Below are 13091 nucleotides of genomic sequence, written 5' to 3' on the forward strand. Positions count from 1 at the left end.
GAGCTATTCCTTATATTTTGGAATTTTGCAGTATAGTCTCATTTGTTTCTGGCATATTTTTCCTCTTTATGGTTGTGAGATACATCTATACTTTGTAGGTAGGATTATAGGTCATTTATACTCATTGTTATAGTATTTCATTGTGTGACTGTTAGCCAATGGGAGCCATTTAATGGTAAATCAGCATTTGGGTCTTTCACAGCTATTTTGAATAGTGTGCTGTTGTGAACATTTTTATACATTATTTTGGTTCATAGATGTGTACACGTCTGTTAGATACCTATACCTAACAGTGGAATTGCTTAATTATAAGGTAGACAAATGTTCAGCTTCAGTAGATGTTACTAGTTAGTTTTCCCAAGGGCTTTCAATTATAATTATGCCAATAGTAAATGAGATTTCCAGATGCTCCTAATCATCACAAACACTTGATATTATCTGTTTTACTTATTTATTTCTTAATTTTAGTCATTTTGGTGATGGGCATGTAGTAATATTTCTTTGTGGTTTTAATTTACATTTTACTGATAACTGTAGAAATTGAGCACCTTTTTACATGTTATTAGCTATTTTCTTTTTTAAAATTGCAATACTTTTGTACAAATCTTTTGTACATTTTTTTATACTAGGTTTTGTTTTCTTGTTGATTTATTTTTAGATTTTGGATAGAAGTGTTTTGTCAAATGTACCTGTAGCAAATACCTTCTCCACAGTGTGTTTCTTGCCTTTTTGTTCTTTTAATAATGCCTTTTTATGAACAGAAGTTCTGAATATGAATGTAATCCAGTTTATCAAATTTTTTTCTTTATAGTTAGCAGTTTTTATGTTGTATTTTTAAAAATCTTTGCTTATTCTAAGGTCATGAGTATGTCCAACCATGTTTTATTCTGCAAGCTTTATTGTTTTATCTTTCACTTTTAGATATACAATTCATGTGGAATTGATGATTGAGTATGCTGTGTGTTAGAGGTCACAATTTCTTAGCCTCTGCTCTACAGTATCATAAATCTAGTGATAATATTTGTATTGATCTCTGTGTGGACTCCCTATTCTGTTCCTCTGTTTATTCCTCTACTAGCAGCACAATGCTTTAACTATTATAACTATATAATACATTTTGATTGTTTAAGTCCTTTAGTTTTGTTCCCTTTTAAGACTGTCTTAGCTACTCTTTGATGATTGTATTTCCATCTAACTTCTAGAATTTTTCAATTTCTTTAGAAAATCTACTGGAATTTTGTTTGGGATTGTGTTGAATAATAGATTCACTTGGGAGAATTGATAACCTTACAATAATGAATCTGTAAATGAATATAGCACCTCCCATTTTCACTAGACTTGTTCCTTGGTAGTTGATTTTCTTAATTCTATTGTAAGAGATATATAGTTTTAAATCTAATTTGTCTGTTTGTTTATTGCTAGTAAACACAAATAGAATTGATTTTTGTATATTTACCTTGTATTCAGTGACCTCACTAAATTCACTTACTAGTTCTAATGTTTTGTCTGCAGATTATTTTGGATTTTCTACATAAACAATTACATCCTTTGCAAATGATGACAGCTTTATATCTCTTTTCCAATCCTTATGCCATTTTCCACTTTTCTTGTCTTACTATATTGGCTAGGACCTCCAGTATAGTATTGACTGATGATAGCAGGCATCATTGTTTCACGTTTGATCTCAGGAAGAAAGCATGCACATTTTCACCATCTTGATGATATGATGTTCGTTGTAGATTTTTTTGTATAGATATTGTTCATTAAGTTAGGGAAGTTCCCTTTTATTGTTAGTTTCCAAAGAAATTTTTATCATCAGTGGGTGTTAAATTCTGTCAAATGCTTTTTCTGCTTCTCTTGGACTGATTATGTTTCTTTCCTCCTTCGTTATATTATTAGTAAATTATTTAGAATGAATTTGGAATGCTAACCTATACTTGCATTCTGGAATGCAATCTGTTATTCAGAATATTTTATCATTTACTATATATATTCATTTTGCTAATATTCCGTTCAAGATTTTTGCAACTGTTTGTGAAAGAATCTGGTCTTTAATTTTCCTTTCTGATTAGGTGCTTATCATATTTTTAAATGAAGGGTATGTTGGCTTCATAAAAATTGTTGGTAAGAGTTTCCTCTTTTTCTGTTCTCTGGAAGAGTTTGTGTGCGATTGGTATTATTTCTTCCTTAAAAGTTTTGAAGACTTCATACATGAGGACATAACGGTCTTAGGTTGTCCTCGGGGGAAGATTTTCAATAATGGATTCAATTTCTTTAATAATCTAGTATTTTTCAGATGTTCTTTTTGTCGTAAATCAATTTGACTAAGTGTTTTTTAGGGATTTGTCCATTTCATAGACCCCTTTTATGATCTTGAATAAAATTACTTCTCTTTTTCTTGATTACTCTTGCTATGGGTTTATCAATTTTATTACCAATTTTAAAGAACCAGCTTCTGGTTTTGTTGGTTTTTTCTTTATTTTCTCTGTGTTGATTTCAACTCGTCTTAGTTATTTCTTCTTGTCTCCTTTTTATAGATTTAATATACTGGGATTTTTTCTAATTTATTGAAATGGGAACTTAGATAATTAGTTTTTAATGTTTTTTCTTTCTTAATACAAGTGTCTAAGGATTCCTGTTTCCTTCTAAAGGCTGCTTTAGTCTCATCCCATAAGTTTTCATTTTGGGTATCTTCTTAATAATTCAGTTCAAAGTATTTTTAAATTTTGGATTTGAAATCCTTCTTTTACCAATGAATTATTTTGAGTCTGTCTTTAAATTTCCAGGCAGTTGGGGATTTTCTAATTATCTTTTGTAACTTTTTTGCTTAATTCCACTGTACAATCATGAAATTCATTGAAGCTGGCTTTATGTTCATGACCAATTGTGGCAAAAGAGTTAAGAGGACAAGATCTGGAATCAGACAGCCTGGCTTCACAGTTAGCCTCTGCTGTTTTCAAGCTTTGTCATCTTTGTTAAATTATTTAACATTTCATTATTTGGTTTTATCATAATAAAACATATATATTAATATTACTGTAATAGTTTGCTAGGATTATCATAGCAAAATGTCCCAAACTGGGTGGCTTAAACAATAGAAACTTACTTTCTCATGGTTCTGGAGGCTGGAAGGCCAAGATCATGGTGCCAGCAAGGTTGGGTTCCTCTGAAACCTCTCTCCTTGGCTCTCCTTGCCCTCTTGCTGCCTCTTCACATGGTCATCCCTCTGTGTACACGTGCCCCTGCAGTCTCTTCTTCTTCTTATAAAGACACTAGTCATAATGCATTAGGCTCCTACCCTAATGGCCTCATTTTAACTTAATCATCACTTTAAAGAACTTTTCTCCAAGAACAATCATGTCTTGAGGTATTTGGAGTTAGAGCTTCAACATATGAATTTGGTGGAAGGAACACAATACCTACCTTGTAACTTGTTATGATAATTACAAGAGATAATATATACTACATGGTTATATTAGTTGCCTGGTCCATGATAAGCATTCAAAAATATAAGCAATTTAGGGCTTCCCTGGTGGCGCAGTGGTTGAGAGTCCGCCTGCCGATGCAGGGGACACGGTTCATGCTCCAATCCAGGAAGATCCCACGTGCCGCGGACCAGCTGGGTCTGTGAGCCATGGCTGCTGAGCCTGCATGTCTGGAGCCTGTACTCTGCAACAGGAGAGGCCACAGCAGTGAGAGGCCCGCATACCACAAAAATAAATAAATAAATAAAATTATATATATATATATATATATATATATACACACACATATATATAGGCAATTTTGATTTCTTATGTTTATATATATTTGAGTTTATACACATGATCTTACTTGAGTTTTTTATTTTTATAGTCAAATTTGTTGGTGCAACATGTATCTTTGTTCTTAGTTGTGTTATCCATATTTTACATTGTAACTTCTGGGGTTTTTAAATTTTATTTCATCTTTTACAATCTAGCTGTGGTTTGACTGCTTTGTGCATGTGAATTTTCATTCTCATAATTTGAAAGAGTAATAATAGTTTTCTTTATATCTTTTTATTTATAACAACAAACATCAATAGCAACATTATAAAAGAGAATTTTCTAAGACTATCGAAATGTTCTATGTCTGTGCTGTTCAATGCAATAGCTACTAACCACATGTTGCATATCAAGTACTTGAAATGTGGCTAGTGTGAGTGAGAAACTGAAATTTTAACATTAATTCATTTTAAGTTAAATTTAAATACTCACATGTGGCTAGTGACTACCTTATTGGACAGTAGAGATTGATGGTATATTCATTTCTCTATTTCATTGAACAATATTCACCACCTCTCGAATATGAGTAAACTTCCACTTCCTCCCATCTTTTTTATTTTCTCCTTCTCTTCTCCACTTCCTAATTTCTCCTCATTGTTTTTTTCCTAGCCAATTTGGTGTTATTTTAAATTCACTTAAATATACTTATATCTTGATATGGTAGCAATCAGTGCTCTTTGCCATATATTCCGGTTCTCTCATTCTGGGTATGTGATAGGATTGCTTTTCCTGATAATTCCTTGTATGAATTCTGGCCAATGAGTTGTGAGTAGAACTGACATTACCAACGTGAAACCCTTTCCTCAGCCACGAAGTCTGGTGATGTTTCAGATTGTAGGTCTCTGTCAGTCTGTGTCAGAGAGAACATAATGTAGAACAGAGCATCAGTATACCCATGATTAACATTTAGCATGAGTGTGAAATAAACCTTTATTATGTTAAACCAGTGAGATTGGGGGATTGATTGTTCATGTAGCTAGTCTATCTTGATGGATAAACTCTATTACTTGATTTGTCAGCATAAAATCTGTTGACATTTCTATAGAAGAAATCAATTCACTTGCCAAGCGGTCAAGTTTCTCTTCTTCTCTTTTCCACATGTTGTTAGTTAAATTATTAATAATAATATTGTTTAAAAAAATTGTTCTTTTCTGAGCTATAATCTCCACAGTTATTTTATTCTTAGTCTTGCAACAAAATGGATGCATTTTGCCATCACGTCTTCATTTATTTTTTAGTTAGGAGAAACAGGGAATGATTATTAAGGAGAAAGCAGTAAGAATGACTTCACTCTTAGTTACTTAGTGGTGATAAAATAATAGAAGCTGGTAAGAATAAAACATTAAAAATTGGGAAGCTATAGAGACACAATGTGGCTCTCTCTCTTCGTGACAGAGAATATCCTAATAATTTTTGCAAGAAAGCCTCATGGAATTATATTTCCTGGTTTCTTGAATGTGTACTTAAAAGACAATTGGCTGGATATAAAATTTTTGAGTTACCCCTCCCCCTTTGTTCTCTAAAGACATGTAGGTATTTCTCCAAGTCATTTAGCTTTGAATCAGTCTGAAACTCCCAGCTGATTTTTTTTGCCTTGATTAATAACCTAATTTTATTTTCTGAACATCCAGAAAGTTCTTTCTTCATTTTTATAGTCCAGTAATTTTACTCATATATGTTTCAAGGTTGATTGTTCTGTGTTTATTTTCCTGGGACAAAATAAATCCTTTTAATTCATATATTCAACTATTATTTTATTTATGGAAGATTTTATTGATGAATATTTTTATTTCTAATTTTTTTTTGTTCTATTAATTCAGTTACCCTCTTAGGAGACTCAATTATACATGTATTAGATCTTCCGTATCTATCACATTGTCTACTAATTTTAAACTCCTAATTTGAATTTTGTTGTGTTCACTTTTCTCAATCTATGCATTATGAATCTCATGTATTTTAGAATTATTTATTCCAGTGAGGGCTTCAGTTCATTTTACTCCCCACTTATTTTTTCAGCTTTGCCAATTTCTATTTTATCTCTTATTTTTTCAATAATTTCTCAGAATTCTTGGTTATTTCATTAAGTTCTTCAAGTACATGGTGATGATTTTGATCTGAGCAATGTCTTGAATTATATGCCTAACTCCAACCTCCAGTGGTATCTATCACATCATCCTTTATAACACTTACTACTATCTCAAATTTCCTTGTGTTCTTGTTTTGTTTGTTTTCATGTTCATTATATGTCTTCCCAATATAAAGATTATTGCAGACAGAAATTCTCCCTGTCTTCACATATAACACTTCATTCTATGAGCTTAATTTAGACTAGCACATATTAGGCAATGAATAAATGAGTACCTTCTCAGTAAGTCTTAATTATATTGAGACTCATTTTGATGCATAAGAATCACAGTACTTCCCAAACCATTGTTAAAGATTTGAGGGATATCAAATAATCCACAGCACTGAGAAGGATTTTTAGTTGTCTTAATTTTAAAGCTGAATACTTGTAAATGCTAATATAAAAGGTTCAGTCAGTGTTAAAGCATTGCATTAAGGAGGAATAATAACATACTTTTGTGGAGCTCTAGCTAATGTAAAGTTTGATATGGCAGTTCTAGGTACAATAGTTTTCCTGAAGAGGTCCCATAAGTCAAAACGTTGAAGCCTGGGAGACTGGCCTTACCTTCCCAAATTGAAAAAACGTAACAACAGCTCTATTTTATGAAAAATGGAATCCAATATCAAATCCTTGTCTCTTTCCATATAACACTTTCTTATCGTAGAAATGTGAACAGACTTATGTAAAAGTAGAGTTTTTGGAAACTGCCTGTCAAGTACTGTGATAAATGCTTGCCTATTTAAATAACAATAATAATGGTTTAGTCTATAACCAGTCTAAAAATAAGAATGGGTAGCCTCTACGCTAGTGGCACATAGTTAACTAGCAAATAGTAGCACTGGATTCAGGAGTAATTATGAATTAAAACTTGGTAAATGGGGACTTCCCTGTCAGTCCTGTGGTTAAGAGTTCGCCTTCTAATGCAGGGGGTGTGGGTTCGATCCCTGGTTGGGGAGCTGAGATCCCACATGCTTCGTGGCCAAAAAACCAAAACACAAAGCAGAAGCAATATTGTAACAAATTCAATAAAGACTTTAAAAAAAAAACAAAAAACCTTGGTAAATGGCCTTTTTGCTAGGATAGTAGTTGCTAGGAATTTTTTCTTCCAAATGAATATTGATTTTCATATATATTATTTGGCATCATTTGATTTTAATGATTATTAATGGCTAGTAAACAAGTTTCTTTTTATGTAAGCTAAATAATCTTAAATAACTCCTATTAATTTTAAATGTTTTTATTTTAAACGTAGAACCTTGGATCTGCTTGTTGCTGTAACTTGAGAGCAATAGCAGGAGTCACAGTCATGCTCTCTTTACCATAAAGTTCACCTATATTTTTCTCTCAGTGAGAAAATATTTCTGGCCTTCAGGCCTTTGACTACCCTCTTTACACTGACCTGAATGCTAATTTCCTTAGGCTTCATTAATTGTTTTGTATACTGCTTAGTATATGCTAAATACCCTGTGTTGGAAAGATATAACAATATTCAAGGCAGTTTTGGAGATGTATTTACTGTTTCATTTTATAAAATTATTTTTCTACATAATGCAAATTTATAAAAATGCTCAAATATTTTTTAAAGTGTCTGCATTAAAGAAGTATATAATGTTTATAGATGTTTACTAGCTAACATTTTTAAACTGATTATTATAAGCCTGTGTCAGTTCCAGCTTATGTTATCAAGGTGCATGATTAATCCAGACTTTTCTGTAAATCATCCCCTTCTAGTAACTACAGGCTACTTTTCCATACAATGAACTGTACATGTAATTTTAGGAGTGTCTAGAACTTGTCTGGTGTCTAAGGGGTTCATCATGCATAGCCTCTCCATTCTGGTTGTCATTGTTGCCTAAATGCCTAGTGCAGTCTCCTGGGAAGGCATGTGGGCATGTTACTTCGATATCTCTTCAGATTTTCTCTCTTATCCTTCTTTCCACTGGCACCTTCTAAAATATTCCCTTTTGTAAATTCTATACCTTTGTTTTATTCCGGCTTTGAAATAAATTAGACAGAGCTATTCTGACCTCAGATAATGTTGTGACCAGAGATCAGTGCTGAAACTAATCTTTCTTTTGTGTTGGGAAAAATTTTTAAAAAGAGGAAGATAAAGAGGAAGAAAAAGAGTCTCACACACACACACACACACACACACACACACCATTTTCCCTTCAAGACATTTTTAAGAACTCCTTATTCCAAATAGATTGCCCCCCTGTGGAGATGAATTAAGCATCCTTCTTTAACTGATGTTCAACCATAATTGTATATTTAATTTAAATGATTTGAGGGGAGAAGTATATTTCTTAAATTATTAATAACCAAAATTTGACTTTCATTTCTGAAGATATGCAACCCACAGTTGCCCCAGTACTATAACCTCAAACACCTAAAAAACCAAAAATTTTTAAAATTTGCTTTCTTTTTGTTCCTTAAATATAACTGGTCTACCTAAAACCTCATAATTAGTGTTATACAGAGAAGAATTTTAGCTTTCACAGTTGCCTTTGGATTCCAGCAGTCAATTTTTTCAAAATCTTTTTTGGCTTTTGCAGCCTTCTCATGGATCTACTCAGTTGAGTGAAATGAATGTCAAAAAATAATTAGACAAAATGGTAGCTTAAATCTACAAGCTAAACAAATTTATTCTGATAAAGTTATATATTACAAGGTTACAAATTGTGTGGAATCTACCGAAACACTACTGCCTTCTAGTGTTCATTTAGTAACAGTCTTTTTTAAGAGAGAGAAATTCTTTTTTTTTTTTTTTTTACATCTTTATTGGACTATAATTGCTTTACAATGGTGTGTTAGTTTCTGCTTTATAACAAAGTGAATCAGTTATACATACACATATGTTCCCATATCTCTTCCCTCTTGCATCTCTCTCCCTCCCACCCTCCCTATCGCACCCCTCTAGGTAGTCACAAAGCACCGAGCTAATATCCCTGTGCTATGCGGCTGCTTCCCACTAGCTATCTATTTTACGTTTGGTAGTGTGTATATGTCCATGCCACTCTCTCACTTTGTCACAGCTTACCCTTCCCCCTCCCCATATCCTCAAGTCCATTCTCTACTAGGTCTGTGTCTTTATTCCTGTCTTACCCCTAGGTTCTTCATGACATTTTTTTTTCTTAAATCCTATATATATGTGTTAGCATACAGTATTTGTCTTTCTCTTTCTGACTTACTTCACTCTGTATGACAGACTCTAGGTCCATCCACCTCATTACAAACAACTCAATTTTGTTTCTTTATATGGCTGAGTAATATTCCATTGTATATATGTGCCACATCTTCTTTATCCATTCATCCAATGATGGACACTTAGGTTGTTTCTATCTCTGGGCTATTGTAAATAGAGCTGCAATGAACATTTTGGTACATGACGCTTTTTGAATTATAGTTTTCTCAGGCTATATGCCCAGTAGTGGGATTGCTGGGTCACATGGTAGTTCTATTTGTAGTTTTTTAAGGAACCTCCATACTGTTCTCCATAGTGGCTGTACAAATTCACATTCCCACCAGCAGTGCAAGGGTGTTCCCTTTTCTCCAGACCCTCTCCAGCATTTATTGTTTCTAGATTTTTTGATGATGGCCATTCTGACTGGTGTGAGATGATATCTCATTGTAGTTTTGATTTGCATTTCTCTAATGATTAATGATGTTGACCATTCTTTCATGTGTTTGTTGGCAGTCTGTATATCTTCTTTGGAGAAATGTCTATTTAGGTCTTCTGCCCGTTTTTGGATTTGGTTATTTGTTTTTTTGTTATTGAGCTGCATGAGCTGCTTATAAATTTTGGAGATTAATCCTTTGTCATACATTTGCAAATATAGGACATTTGCAAATATTTTCTCCCATTCTGAGGGTTATCTTTTGGTCTTGTTTATGGTTTCCTTTGCTGTGCAAAAGCTTTGAAGTTTCATAAGGTCCCATTTGTTTATTTTTGTTTTTATTTCCATTTCTCTAGGAGGTGGGTCACAAAGGATCTTGCTGTGATTTATGTCATAGAGTGTTCTGCCTATGTTTTCCTCTAAGAGTTTGATCGTTTCTGGCCTTATATTTAGGTCTTTAATCCATTTTGAGCTTACTTTTGTGTATGGTGTTAGGGAGTGATCTAATCTCATACTTTTATATGTACCTGTCCAGTTGTCCCCGCACTACTCATTGAAGAGGCTGTCCATTCTCCACTGTACATTCCTGCTTCCTTTATCAAAGATAAGGTGACCATATGTGCGTGGGTTTATCTCTGGGCTTTCTATCCTGTTCCATTGATCTATATTTCTGTTTTTGTGCCAGTACCTTACTGTCTTGATTACTGTAGCTTTGTAGTATAGTCTGAAGTCCACGAGCCTGATTCCTCCAGCTTCGTTTTTCATTCTCAAGGTTGCTTTGACTATTCGGGGTCTTTTTTGTTTCCATACAAATTGTGAAATGTTTTGTTCTAGTTCTGTGAAAAATGCCAGTGGTAGTTTGACAGGGATTGCATTGAATCTGTAGATTGCTTTGGGTAGTAGAGTTATTTTCACAATGTTGATTCTTCCAATACAAGAACATGGTATATCTCTCTATCTATTTGTATCATCTTTAATTTCTTTCATCAGTGTCTTATAATTTTCTGCATACAGGTCTTTTGTCTCCTTAGGTAGGTGTATTCCTAGATATTTTATTCTTTTTGCTGCACTGGTAAATGGGAGCGTTTTCTTGATTTCACTTTCAGATTTTTCATCATTAGTGTATAGGAATGCCAGAGATTTCTGTGCATTAATTTTGTATCCTGCTACTTTACCAAATTCATTGACTAGCTCTAGTAGTTTTCTGGTGGCATCTTTAGGATTCTCTATGTATAATATCATGTCATCTGCAAAGAGTGACAGCTTTACTTCTTTTCCGATTTGGATTCCTTTTATTTCCTTTTCTTCTCTGATTGCTGTGGCTAAAACTTCCAAAACTATGTTGAATAAGAGTGGTGAGAGTGGGCAACCTTGTCTTGTTCCTGATATTAGTGGAAATGCTTTCAGTTTTTCACCATTGAGGGCGATGTTGGCTGTGGGTTTGTCATATATGGCCTTTATTATGTTGAGGAAAGTTCCCTCTTTGCCTACTTTCTGCTGGGTTTTTATCATAAATGGGTGTTGAATTTTGTCGAAAGCTTTCTCTGCATCTATTTATATGATCATATGGTTTTTCTCTCAGTTTGTTAATATGGTGTATCACGTTGATTGATTTGCGTATATTGAAGAATCCTTGCATTCCTGGAATATACCCCACTTGATCATGGTGTATGATCCTTTTAATGTGCTGTTGGATTCTGTTTGCTAGTATTTTGTTGAGGATTTTTGCATCTATATTCATCAGTGATATTGGCCTGTAGTTTTCTTTCTTTGTGACATCCTTGTCTGGTTTTGGTATCAGGGTGATGGTGGCCTCATAGAATGAGTTTGGGAGTGTTCCTCCCTCTGCTGTATTTTGGAAGAGTTTGAGAAGGATAGGTGTTAGCTCTTCTCTAAATGTTTGAGAGAATTCGCCTGTGAAGCCACCTGGTCCTGGGCTTTTGTTTGTTGGAAGACTTTTAATCACAGTTTCAATTTCAGTGCTTGTGATTGGTCTGTTTATATTTTCTATTTCTTCCTGATTCAGTCTTGGCAGGTTGTGCATTTCTGAGAATTTGTCCATTTCTTCCAGGTTGTCCATTTTATTGGCATAGAGTTGCTTGTAGTAATCTCTCATGATATGTTGTATTTCTGCAGTGTCAGTTGTTACTTCTCCTTTTTCATTTCTAATTCTGTTGATTTGAGTCTTCTCCCTTTTTTTCTTGATGAGTCTGGCTAATGGTTTACCAATTTTGTTTATATTCTTAAAGAACCAGCTTTTACTTTTATTTATGTTTGCTATTGTTTCCTTCACTTATTTTTCATTTTTTTCTGATCTGATTTTTATGATTTCTTTCCTTCTGCTAACTTTGGGGATTTTTTGTTCTTCTTTCTCTAATTTCTTTAGGTGCAAGGTTAGGTTGTTTATTCGAGATGTTTCCTGTTTCTTAAGGTAGGATTGTATTGCTATAAACTTCCCTCTTAGAACTGTTTGTGCTGCATCCCATAGGTTTTGGGTCGTCATGTCTCCATTGTCATTTGTTTCTAATATTTTGTAATTTCCTCTTTGATTTCTTCAGTGATCACTTCGTTATTAAGTGGTGTATTGTTTAGCCTCCATGTGTGTATTTTTTCAGATCTTTTCCTGTAATTGATATCTAGTCTCATACTGTTGTGTTTGGAAAAGATACTTGATACATTTTCAATTCTCTTAAATTTACCAAGGCTTGATTTGTGACCCAAGATATGATCTATCCTGGAGAGTGTTCCATCAGCACTTGAGAAAAATGTGTATTCTGTTGTTTTTGGATGGAATATCCGATAAATATCAATTAAATCCATCTTGTTTAGTGTATCATTTAAAGCTTGGGTTTCCTTTTTTATTTTCATTTTGGATGATCTGTCCATTGGTGAAAGTGGGGTGTTAAAGTCCCCTACTATGATTGTGTTACTGTCAATTTCCCCTTTTTTGGCTGTTAGTATTTGCCTTATATATTGAGGTGCTCCTATGTTGGGTGCATAAATATTTACAATTGTTATATCTTCTTCTTGGATCGATCCCTTGATCATTATGTAGTGTCCTTCTTTGTCTCTTCTAATAGTCTTTCTTTTAAAGTCTGTTTTGTCTGATATGAGAATTGCTACTCCAGCTTTCTTTTGGTTTCCATTTGCATGGAATATCTTTTTCCATCCCCTCACTTTCAGTCTGTATGTGTCTCTAGGTCTGAAATGGGTCTCTTGTAGACAGCATATATATGGGTCTTGTTTTTGTATCCATTCAGCCAGTCTGTGTCTTTTGGTGGGAGCATTTAATCCATTTACATTTAAGGTAATTATCGATATGTATGTTCCTATTCCCATTTTCTTAATTGTTTTGGGTTTGTTATTGTAGGTCTTTTCCTTCTCTTGTGTTTCTTGCCTAGAGAAGTTCCTTTAGCATTTGTTGTAAAGCTGGTTTGGTGGTGCTGAACTCTCTCAGCTTTTGCTTGTTTTTAATGGTTTTAATTTCTCCATCAAATCTGAATGAGATCCTTCTGGGTAGATAATCTTGGTTGCAGGTTTTTC

This window comes from Stenella coeruleoalba (assembly GCF_951394435.1).
Source record: "Stenella coeruleoalba genome assembly, chromosome: 3".
In the NCBI taxonomy this organism is placed as follows: Eukaryota; Metazoa; Chordata; class Mammalia; order Artiodactyla; family Delphinidae; genus Stenella; species Stenella coeruleoalba.